The 13,134-nt window shown below is 38.8% G+C and overlaps 1 protein-coding gene across 6 annotated transcripts in view; it reads right to left on the bottom strand.

The window, feature by feature from the left end:
• Positions 1-13,134, bottom strand: part of EPHA6 (EPH receptor A6) — a 512,920-nt gene that overhangs the window by 176,516 nt on the left and 323,270 nt on the right. The window lies entirely within an intron of this gene.

The raw sequence follows: 13,134 nt of genomic DNA, 5'->3' as shown, positions 1-13,134 counted from the left end.
GACCATTCCCACCCAGGAAAAAGATCTTGGAATTGTAATAAATAGATCTATGAAAATGCCAGGTCTGTGCTTAACTGTAATAAAAAGATTAAATGAAATGTTAGGGATTACAAAGAAAGGAAAACACAGCACAGGTCCACATTTCAAACACATTTTGAATATCATGGGTAATTTTGGTCCCCTCATCTCAAAAATTATGTATTAGAACATGTCAGGATTCAGAAAATAGCTACAACAGTTAGTACATTGAAGTTGTGGAATGACTTGCACATAAGTGACTCCAGAAAAGATTTGGGCTTCCCAGTCTGAAAAGGAGGATGCAATGGAAGGTTAAATCATGAATGATATGGAAAACACAAGGAGTGATCATTGCTTCTTGCAGCACAAAAACTAGACAGCATCAAATGAAGTTGAAAGGAAGTGATTCTTAACAAAATGTGAAATTAAGCTGCAGAATTCCTTGCCAAGGGATGTTATAGATTCTTTTTTAACCTAAGTTTAATAATAAATTATTAAACTACTACTGGGCAAGGAAGTCTCCAAAGTACAACTTGGCAGAAACTAGATGAGCACTCAAGGAATGGATCTTGTAAACTTTTTCTGTTCTCTTACTCACTCTAATCTTCAGATTTTGGCTACTGCCAGAGAGAGGACATGAGGCCAGATGGACCAATGGTGTGATGTAATACAGCTGTTCTTCTGTATAATCAACAGAAATAGGAGATGAATGCATGAGGAGAGCAGGGTTGCTGCCTGGTGCCTAGCTTGTTTTTGTGCTTAGTAGCTTGATGAAGCGTTCTTATTCTGTTTTTTGAGGGATTTGATCTTTCTGTGTGCTTGTGCAGTGGTAATAAGTCTGGTGTCTTCTCACTGACTCTACTGCATGTGCACGGAGAAACTGCTTGCGTCTTGCACATTGTAGTGGATCTGCACAATCTGTGGCACCACTTGTATATCTCAGATGCACTAGATTCATTCAGCATGGAGTCCATCTGCACGTATTCAGCAACTGTTTTGTAAGGAGGGAACCAGTTTATCATAAATTGTCAAAGTGCTGACCACACATGAAGTCACGGGAGCCACATGTACAAGTAAACCTAAAATACAGCACACTTTCACTTGATTCTATGTACAATACAGAAAGTAATTTTTCAGCTAAAATGGAGGCCGACGCAGTGTATGCTCCCCCCATAGCCAGGCAGTTAGCAAACTACTGCACATGCGCTCTTTGGACAGCCAGGTAGTCGACCAGAAGGTAATCTGCTTGGCAGACAGGCCAGCCAAATAACGGGTACACATTTGGTTTGCTTCTCTGGCCTGGGGCAGACTCATTGGTGGACAAACTGCTCTGGGATGGTCAGAAACAGAGGGAGTCCTCTCTGCACCATTTGCTATCCATGTTCTGCGACAGAGGATGAGTGAAGGCTGCAGGGTATGCATTGAGGGCAAATACAGGAATGAAGAAACTTCAAGACATCAGCACTATTGTAGTAGCAAAGATGGAAAAGATCCTACGGAGGGAACCACTGCAATGAAACTTACGGAATGTCTGCAGGGACTTAGTTGTACCAAAAAAGGGGTAAGCTTAAATATTAGCCCACCTGTGTGAGTGGGTTACCCGAGAGACATCTGCATTGCCTGCGGATTTTTATAATCACACAAAGTAGGTGCTGAAATTAATACACTGCAGGATTGATGTTTTTTCATAAGTTTCAGAGTGGCTGAGATATTACTTTCTTTAAAGTATGAACTATACTCCTTAACATGTCTCTCTTGGTTAAAGAACTCAGCACTGTCTTAAGTATCATCACCACCAAAACAGCAACCATTTACTTCAACAAAGATGGGAATACGTTGAAAAACTAACATGAAAAGATTTATTACTTAATAAAGTTTGCATAGTACATTGTCCTGGTTTGAGCGAGACAGGACTATTTTCTCTTCTAATGCCTGGGAAAACTGCACTTTTAGAAGACTCCAGTGTCTGAATTTGTGAAAATATTTATTTTATAACCAGCTATGGTATGTGGGTTTCAAGGTCTCTGTGTTTTCAAGCCATGCCAGGTGCGGGGATGCGGAGGAGTGAGACCCGGGCACTTGACCCAAGCTGGCCAACAGGATTATTTCATACCACGAACATCACATTCAATATAAATTAGAAAGTTTGCTGAGGAGTTTTTTTAGTCTTCCTTGATGGCTGTGATCCTGAGAACTTCTTGCTCCAGTGGTGGACCACTGAGCCCTTCCCTTCCTCCTGAAGCTGCAGCGCTCACAGTGTCCAACAATTGCTGTCCACTGCTGGGAGTGCACAGCTTCCTGCTGATAGAATTGTCTGAGTGTAATCCTTGTATATTTTATACTGGTATTGGGATCAATCTTGGTTCTTTAGTATTATTAATGTTAATTATTTAGTCTTATTCTATTAAATCTGTTTATATTTCAACCCTTGGGTTTCCTTTTTTTTTCCTGATTCCCCTTCCCTGGTGGGGAGAGGTCATCAGCTGATAGAATAATTGCCTAAACGACAATAAATTGTGGGTTTCTCAAACCGTAACACACATTTAGTCTGGATGTAAACCACAAAACCTTGAATGTTCACTGTCTATATCCTGCAGTACATAAAATAAGGAATAACTAGTCCCCTTCCACAGGTCAAAAAATAATAAGCACATTTTGGCTACTGATCAAACTGAAAATATGTAGTCATTGAAGGCAAGGCAGCTGAGGCATGTTGCAACTGAATCAGAGTCATGAGCTTGAGTCCTGCCCTGCCTGTGCACTGAAAGCCACCTAGAATCACTTTAGCTGCAGGTGGGTAAGCATCTGCAGGCTGAGAGACAAGGGTGGCACGTCAGGCTGTCAGCAGCATGACTGACTCATGTGTCATTGCCTACAGCCATTTATATGCTGTACCCACACTAGTCCAACAGATCACCTATGTAGAAACTGACTTTTTGTCTAAACTGTCCAGAAAGCAAGGCTCTACAGGGATTATTTTTAAGTCTGCCTGGCATGTGAACTTAAAAATGCATAAAAATAGGCAGCTCCTGGGTGGCTTTACGACGCATTACATTTTTTTGTTGTCATGTCAACATGTGCATTTATTGCAAACCGGTTTTAGAACGGGCAGATGAGTCAGCATGTAATAAAAACAAACCACAACAACCCTCTTGCCACCACATTTTTGTTCATGATTACGCTACTATCATGCAATGGAAAATGAAGAAAGACATAAAACTTCTTTGGAAGTTTAAACTGAGTTTTCTTATCCAGTGGTATGAAACAACAGCATGAATACAGAGATATGCCAGATGGCTTCAGTCAAGTTTTATCAATTTTCTGAAAAGTTGTTAGACAATGTAAGGTCTGAACTTGGAAGTCCACTGCATACTTGTGAAAGTCTGTATGCATTACTTCAGAGGTGTGAAGCAACCATGGTGATGTAAGAAAAAAACACAAAATGAAAAACAGACTTCTGAGAAAAAATATTAAAACTCTACAGGTTTTTAGAGAAAGCGTTTTTTTTTTTTTTAATTTTTTAAAAATGGGTCTATATCAGAGTCTATTAGTGATATCTGAAAACTGTACTAGACATTGCTTACTTAAAAAAACAAGTACATGTAAGAATCAGTGCTTATTTATCTCATCATGTCCATCTACAATACAAAACTGCATGACTTAACCTCGTGAACAAATATCTGCTACTGGTAGGATCAGCCAGGTAAGCAACCAAAGGAAACATAACTAAGCCACAAAACTCTAGTTATTTTTCATTCCATGTGGCTTATTTGGACCCTTCTAAGGGTACTCTGTGTGAAGATGGCATGTTGTCAAAGTGGCCAGTAATACTGCACAAAAAATACTTCTGTCCTTAGGTTTCCTACCTAGAAGTCATCCTAATCCTTTTCTATCTCATAACATCCCTGAAGACAACGGTGTTTCCCCACCCAGAGAAAATGTCAGCAAAAAGTAAAGTTTGTTTTTTTTATTGTAATTATCCATTTAAGTCTTTGGGTAAAAAGAACAATACGGTCATACAACTCAGTCCATAATCCTAAATGTTCTAATTTAGGAATGCCTATAGTGTTTTGTAAAAGTTGCTGCTCAGGTGCATCATGTCATGACTTTGTTCCTTTATGAGATTTCCTACACACACCATAGTTTCCTCCTCTAGTTCTAAAAGAAGTAACTAATCCTTGGGACATTAAGCAATTGTGATTGATGAGAAACACTGTCTAATGGAGACAGTAGAAGAGGGCAACCTGAGAAAATTACAACTCTGATGACAGCTGAACTTCAGTGTTCAAACTTTTGTTTCTTAAATGGAATGCAAAAGCTTTCCAATAAAACCCGACTTTGTACAGATAAAAATGAACAGTAATGATAATTTTAATGGAAAACCTTTAACCAGCCTGGCTATGTTTACATCTATAAGTTTTCTCCTTTCTCCCTGGGTGATATACCTACATATTTAAATGTCACAACGACAAAAGATTTGGATGCTAGTGAACACATAGGTTCATCCTGGAGCACACAGGCTTTTTTTGGAATACACATCTGAGACACAGGGAGAGTATATTTTCTGAAGAATTAAAAAACCCTCTGATCAAAATGATGTACTAAAATCCTACAGAATTTATACACCACAATGATCAGGGATGGCTGATTACAGCTAGCCTACTGAATTCAAATTAATCCCAGAACTCCACATGTTGGCTTCGCCAAGAGCATTGCAAATGAGACATTTGATGAGTGAGGGGAATTTTCAAAATCAGACTAAACTAAGAATCTTATTCCTGAGACAAAACAAATCTACCTTGCACAATTTACAACATGGTAAAAGAAAGCTTTTAAGATATGATAGAAGGAAAAACTGGGATTATACATCTGCATTCTTAGTCAACAAGACCATAAAGACTAGACTGTTACCAGGCCTGAGTCTCAGATTTACCACAGTTGGAAACACTAAAGTAAAGTGTAGACAAGATAAATACTGGGGATGACACTGGCAGCCAATAAAAGTACTTCAAAGTGCTCAATTATGATCCATTATTTGTGATCGAGCGAGAAAAATGTAGGTAGGCGGAAAAGGTCCCTTTCTCAAAGGCTTGAATCAAAGGGACAAAGAATGAAAGAACAGAAGGGAAAGGAATAGATTATTTCCGGAGTGAGGACATAAACTGTGTTTTCCTCTCACTCCTAGCAGGCTATCCCAACGTTTGGAATATGTAACAACATTAATAAAATTACCTGAAATGATCTCAGACCATTTGTATACTAAATAATGTATAAGCAGTGCTGGTTACTGTTGGGATTATTTTGGACTAACTCAGTGTCAGAAACATTGTTCTAACCAGAGTCAGCTGGATATTGGCCTCTCTGCACATTACGGTGAAACTGCCTTTCCAATAGAATGGCTTGGGTCCAGGACCCCTTCATTACGGCCAAAGCTGTTTATGTAGCAGTTGTAGAGCCTTACAAACAAAGGTATAACCTGTTACAATTGAAGATTAAATGTCAATTACCACCAATTTTGAAATATATGTATTTGGTAATATATCCTGGATTTCCAAATGTACTATGCTCTCACAGCATCCAGATGGAGATACAGCTGCACAGCTTCTTTGCAGATCTGGTCACAGCCAACTAATTAGAATTTGGAACTACTATAGCAGATGCTGCATGTTAAGAGTGACTACAAAGAGTCAGCTTTCCTTAAAGCTACCTATAGAAAGAAATGCATATGACCTTTAAATTAATCTTTCCATAGCAGTTCACCCAATTATACTGAGATTCTTAGACTTTTGTTACATAAGTGGGTAATTTATCCTAACCGCCATTCTTCCAAAAGATGGTCTGAAATTCTTCTTCAGTACATGAAATCTTCATGTTCTCCTACCATAATGAAGACAATGATATAGATACAAAAATTTTGGTTTCATGCTTTGACCAAATACCAACAAAAAATACATTCTGTAATTTAACATGTTCAAGAATATCAAACTCAATTAAAACACAGCAAAAGGCAAGATAATTTAAAGGAAATTTTAATACAGTTCTTCACTGTACATTGCAATCAGCAGAAATATTTTACTCAGTTACATTTTTATACCCACTGGTCCACAATAGGTTGTCCCAATGTGTAAAGGCAAATGAAATAAAGCGACTCCATTGTTACACAGCAGAATTTGGCCTCAATGCAACCACAATCAGCTACTTCACATTTAAATAATTTTGAAAACAGATTCTGAGCAATGAACTGCAGCCAAATGCAGGGACATAAAGGAATTTTGATATAGACTTCAGTGGAGAAAATTCCCACTGCTCCTTTATTTGTCTTCACAAAATGTTGAAACTATTCCTAAATTTAATACTTGAAAAATATTAAGAATGACTTGGGAATCGCCAACATCGATGCTTCATCTCTGTTTAGTGGTAGTTCCAAAAAAAAAAAAAGGCAGTCTATTGTCTAAATACTGTAGGCCTGTGTGCGAAATTGGCATGAGTTTTTCTCCCCTACAGCTAAAGGTTTCAAACTCCTAAATCTCGTAGTAATTGCTGGATCGGCACCAACGTTGATCTATTTTCCTCCTTATTTTTTTTCCCCATTTTTGAATAGCAATACAGCTTTCCAAATACTGATCACTGATTTATTGTTCAGATATATTACTTACTCTACATTGCTGTCACAACTTCTTCCCTGGGTCTTGCAAGACTCCAGGTAGGTGAATCTTCCTGTTTCCAAGGCACGGCTGTAGCAAGCACAGGGAGCGTGAGACGGGACCAGGAGGAGATGGGTACTTGCTCCTCTGCTGTGAGCAAACCACTGGTGGTAAGGTGGTGACAGGTGACAGCCAGCTGGGAAGTGCCTCCAGGAGGAACAGCACCTCAGCCAGCAAAGTGTCTCTCTGCATTTCTGCCCAGCAGCCCCAGGGAAATCCCTCCAAACAGTTGTGCTGCATGACCTTCCATCCTCATAGATCCTCTTGCAGGATGGTGTTGTTCACTTTTCCTTAGAAAGGATTTAAGTTCTTTATAATATGAACCAAATCATAAATATGTATTAAAAAAAAAAGACTCTGGCACTACCAGAACCCATGTGAAAACAAAAACTGCCCAAAATATTTTTACTTTGATATCTACAGACATGTCTATTTGTTGTCAACATGGTGGCATATTTTTATTCATCTTATGCTGTAAAAGATTTTAAATTGCCTAGGATGGGGCAGTGGGGGTGGGGAGGGAAAGGGCAGTTTGTTCTTCATGCCACCATCCAGGTGGCCTCTTAGCAGCAAGTTGGCTCAAGCACGCATTCCAATCTCAAATTGTTTTGTGTGTGCTTCTGTGCATGCTAAGCAAATCCTGCCATCCTCTTCCAGCTCTATCAGCTAGCATCTTTCAATCAACGAATTGCACTTTGGCATGAACAGAAGGTTTAAGATGGACTTCTGCCACCCTCCCAGTCCCAGGCTAAATAGCTATGAACATATGCAGAGATTGTGTTGTTCATTTTTAGGGCTTTATGATGGCACATTTAATTGTACTAAAAGTGCAATTGATGGAAAGTGAGTTACAGATTGAATAGGCAGTGCAGCAGATGTACAAGGTCATTCAACAAGGACTGCTCATTACTTCAAATTACCACCCTTGAGGAGAAACTAGAGTATATGCCAGGATGGAGCTCTTTCTCTGACACCTCATCTTTCAGTTTCATCCCAAAGGCCATCTTTGTTTTCTTACAGATAACATTGCCCAATTAGAACCTGCTATCCTAAGTTACAATGACTTGATTGCCATGTCTAATGTAATTCACGTATGTGAAGTATGCTACTGCTGCTTCCATTCATTTTAAGAAAGGTGATTGCCAGAAATTGCATACAATGTGTTTGTATGCTCACAGACTTGTGTTTCTGCCCCATTTGACAGTGTGATGAAAGACAGATGCCTTTTTTCATTTTAAATCACATTAGTGTTCTATTTCCATTTATCTTTTACTTTCATAACTCCTCACTGAATTACAATCTGACAAAATTTGTCAAAAAAGAGCATAACTTGCTCACCGGTTTATAGGGTTTGTCAGCATTAGAATGTTTCCTTTTTCTTATTTGGCTGTCCTGGCATTCATGAACAAAGACAAGTATTAGATGGACACAGTTAACTAGACCATAAGTTTGTTAATTCTTCTGGGAATCAGCAATATTTTATTCAAGACAGTTAATGACCTTTTTTAACCAACTGCTGCCTCCCAAGGAGCCACCATCACAGCCTCCATACTTTTCAAGTGATTTCCCAGCGAACTAGAAGGGAAGCATTGCCCTCCCCATATAGGCAAGATGTATGTTTAGGTGAGATGGAGTCAACAAGGCATTCATTAAGGAATGCTCATTCCAAGACTTCTTCCAATTTCATTCAGCAGAAAGTCAGACTTCTTATCAAAGGAATATCTGCCCTAAGCAGAAGAAAGTGCCAGCAATTAGCTCAGCCCTCTGCAGTGTTGCCTTGCACCCATGGCACACTGCCTCACTGACTTCTTACAGGGAGGAAGGGGTTACATGTCCTGTCCGTTCCTTCAGAGGACGCTTTTCTGATCCCCTCATGCCCCGCTTCGAAATCCCAGGCCTCTTTCTGGGGAGGAATTTTAAAGAAAAGTCCCTATTCAACCTGCTTTTGGTAGCATTTCAGACAATTCTTTTCTGCACAGCAAGACTGTTCATTTAACAAATGTATGCTGCAATGGCATACGTCACGACATCAAGAAACCTTTTGCTGCTCATTTTTGAAGCCACAGCAGAGATGTCTTCAATCAAGAACGTAAAAAGGTCTTTCACCTTTCTCTGAAGAAGAATGAACATCACGTTGAAGAGCAAATGTGAAAGGAAAAAAAAAAAGTAAAAGCCCAGGACTTAAGATAAGATTTATATTTAACTACCTGTATTGGTCAAGAAAAATCTCAGAAAGTAGGTAAGTTAGGGCTCTTCACCTTGTCTTTTTTGTGCTGGAATTTGGTGTAGAGTTGTTGATAAAGGAATAGAATAAATACCATATTTACATATAGGAAAAAGATGGCTCCTGTTCGTATCACCTTCAATCTACAGTCTCAAAACTGCTAATCTAATAAATGCCATGGAATGAAAAAGATAAAGATGAACTGGAGATCAGTAGCAATGTTGTTATTTGCGAACACTTTATCTGCAGAAAAATGTCAACCTTTTTGTCAGGAATAATTCAAGATAACTGATTCAGGTAGCTCTACTTTGAAATAGTGTCTAATAGCTTCCAAAACATGCTCATTAATTGTCCTGAAAAATATAAAAAAAAAATACAGATTTTTGTCTTCAAAATGTAAAAGAGAAAGTGTAAGAAAATTATTTACTGGGTACATTTAATAATGTAACTGGTAACACTTATCCTGCATGGCTGCAGAACACCCAGCAATTATGAAGAACAGAATAAATTTTTCTTGCCCAGTTTCTTGTGCTTATGTTTCTTCACGATCTGGCATCAAATATATTTATTTATGAGTGGTCACCTATAAATCTCATGATAAGAACTGTTTCTTACAACCTAAAGTGCTGAGATAACATTTTCATTTAACAAACTATTTTTATTGGTGTGCTGTGTACATCACTGCGTTGACCCACTTTTACTAGATTCAAGTACTATGGGGCCTTCAGGAGTATCAATCAGTCAGCCGATACATTCACTGGAGGCTTTATTGTTTTTTAAAATGGCACAATGCATGGACTGCATGGCTGTCACAACTGATAAGAGCTCGAGTCATTGCTGGACATATCCAGCCTTATTTTGTTTTTCTTCCCTCATTCTCTGTCATTGTTTATCTCTGTCTTGCAACAGTTAGTTTTTGTAGTGGACAAATACAGTTTCTAATATTAATATGTTTTTCTGCAAAATGTTAATTTCGGAGTGCCCAAGTATTTCTTTTTTTTTTTTTTTTTTTTTTACCTTGTACATCCAACTCACATACCTTTCCAAAGGCATCCATCCCTGTGTATCTCACGGCAGTACTATGTCTTTTGGTTGGTAAGATGCACTCTGCTTGAGAAATGGCTAGAAACAGTAGTGCTGGTGATAAAATACTGCAAGAAGAAACCATTTGAATGAGAAATATTTTGAATCTATCAGCATTGATAAGGTTCCTTTAAAAGGAAGCTTTAAAATCACTAAATAACACAAAAACTTCTGCTTTGTTTTTCAGAGGATGCTCCCCATGCACTTCACAAAAAGGCATTAAACGTTTCGCAGATTAAAAGAAAGTAATGAAATAGTTTCAGTATATAAATGATAATATAAAACCAACAATAAAAATGATAGAGATTGGTAATGTTGTTTACTTTCCTGATAAATACATACCCTGAGTAGGTGCTACCAGTAAGGTAGCAGTTCTGACATAAATCAGAGAACCACAGAACAGTTTGGGTTGGAAGGGACCTTTAAAGATCATCTAGTTCCAAACCCACTGCCATGAGCTGGGACATCTTCCACTAGATTAGGCGGAATGCTATGGATGAAGATAAAACACTTTCTGAAATGGTCCACCTGCATTGGAATCAAACTGTGCTGACTGGTCACAGTCAGAACCCAAAGTACTGGCCATTGCACTGGCCTTGTTTTCCCCATTAATATGAGCTCAGCCTCAAGTTCTGATACCTCTAATCTTATAAAAGCACTACAGTTGCTAAAACAATTTTTACAAAGGGAAAACTTTCCTGCATTAGCAAGCGAGTAAATGAGATACTATTTCTACTCGTTATTGATTAGCTTTCATAATGTTCTTGAATTTCCACTTTGCTTTGCCAATTCCAACTCATGAAGACATTAATAGTTTATGAAAAAATAAATCATGTTCAAAGTCTCATTTTGAATGGACCTACTATCTAGCCTCCCATAAAGTATACAGGAGTGGGGAAGGTTTTTCTGGGTTTTTACAAAGAAACCTTTACTACTGCGATGTTACTACTACTATTAAATTGTTCTTTAAGAAATATATTTTTGGGTTTGAAAGAGTAGGCAAGTTATTCCGCTAGGTATAACTTTGTTTCCACATTAACCCACAAAGTACTTAGAAATGAGGATACTGCCAATATTAATGGAACAGTGCCAGAAACAGCAAGGTAGCTCAAATTGTATACGGATAATTATTAAATAAACATCTATATGGCTTGACAAAAACTGATGCAACACTGAGTACAACGAAAGGGGTTTTTTTTACAAAGAGTAGAAAACCACATTGCTCTCTACACCTATGAAACCTCAAGGTAAGAAACTGAATAATCTCATCAAAGGGCTAAATGTTAGGTGTACTGGAGCCAGCAGTTCATAAACTCTTGTATTTCAAATTTAGATTAACTTCTTTTACAGAATATTAAATTCTTATTTCCTTAGGGGCATCTCTTTAATGTCATGAGAATGTTAGTAGGAGTTAATAGAAGAAATTTTGAATCACCAACACTGAAGAAAATTGGATCCTAGCAAGTGTATCGAATAAGATGATGAGGACATAGGAACTGGACAAAGCTTTATGCAGCTACTGCCATGCCCAGGTAATGCTAGATACATAATAGACAAAGAACAGAGAAGTCTTTCAAAAATTAATTAATCAACCTTCATCCCATCGAGATAATACCCTCTTTGAAATGTTTTATCATGGTTCTTTTGACGGTTTCTGATTGCATGACTCACCACCTTCATTTCAGCTCCCCCACAGCATAAGTAAACCATACGCACTTCACTGTTTCAAAAGACATTTCCCATAGCCTGTTTATCATATTACCTATATACCTTCCACCAAGACATTTAAAACACAGGTTTACTCTGCATGAGACATATCCCTCCTCCCTCACTAACCCTGAAGGGAAAATTTCAAAGTAATGTGACGATAACGTTGCCCATTAGGGAGTAACACACTGGGAAGGAAACTGAGAGACGAGCGTTTCAGGAAATGCTGGAGGTAACCAGCAGTAGCTAGCCTAAACTTGAGGCAAGATGCCGTGCTGTGGGGTAGGACAAAGACAAGGTGCATACTCCAGGGTACTGAGAGAGCAGACAGGACGAATTCTGTCAGATACAGAAAAGTCAGTAATAAGAGATGAGAAAGTGAGTGGTATGGTCTGGGAATGAAAAGCACTTTTCAGATCAGATCCGTACAGAGAAAAAGCTTCCATGGGCTAGAGACCAACCACAGCCTGCTGCAATGGGAGCAGCAAAACCTTGATGCACAAGTGACCAACCCTGGGCCCTTAAGGCTTCTTCAGGAACCAAGTAAGCAGCTCCCACATGGTTCAAGGGTAGCCACATCTCCTGCCTGGCAGTGGAGAAGGGCTGCCACAGATCCAGAGTAATAGGAGAAAGCGAGGCAGTAACAGGCAATCTCCCTGGGTTGTCCTGGGAGCCAGATATCTTCTGATTCATGAAATCCTAAACATGGAGAGAGCCTCTGTAATTTCCTGGTGGCCAGCTCCTCTCTGCTTTCTGAGCTGTGGCACACACCTTACAGCTCTTGATAGGTCACACAATTTGTTATGTGGCTCTGAGGGTTTGGTGGGACACCGATGCAGTGAACAGATATCAGAGGTTTTACTTTCAGCAGCCATTCAGCACTTTAAATGTGTGTTGGAACACCCATTAGAAGGACATTCAAGGCTGCACTGTGTTTTGGAAACTCTTAGTCTTTCAGACGGATGTTATATCTGGAGAGCAAACAGGAATAAAGTTGAACCCGGCAGTTGCACCAGCTCCGTATCATCAAGTTCAAGTTTACAGTGCTGCTTATATTTTGCTATTGAGCTCAGATGGCCAGTTTCCTTTCGGCTTCCTACTCTTTGCCCCATGCATCTGTTCACCGTAGTTCTAATTATTAGATGCCGAATAAATGTCAAGAAACACTATCTGTTATTTCTGTAATATATGCTGCATTAGTATGTTCCAGGCTTGGTTTCTATTGCTTTCCCATCACATAGTGTGATGTTGCATAAAGACTTTTATCCCCAGAGAGCTTTTTTTCCATGAAATGTGCTGAGATGCTAGAAATATATCCAAAACACTGCTGCTATCTTTGACTTTGATACAATTAGCTACTCGGTAAAAAGGCACATTGGAATACACTATGAAAGAAAT

Source organism: Larus michahellis, chromosome 1 (assembly GCF_964199755.1).
Source record: "Larus michahellis chromosome 1, bLarMic1.1, whole genome shotgun sequence".
NCBI classification, from domain to species: domain Eukaryota; kingdom Metazoa; phylum Chordata; class Aves; order Charadriiformes; family Laridae; genus Larus; species Larus michahellis.
Note: the sequence above shows the minus strand (reverse complement) of the source record. Positions and strands in the feature narration are given on the sequence as shown.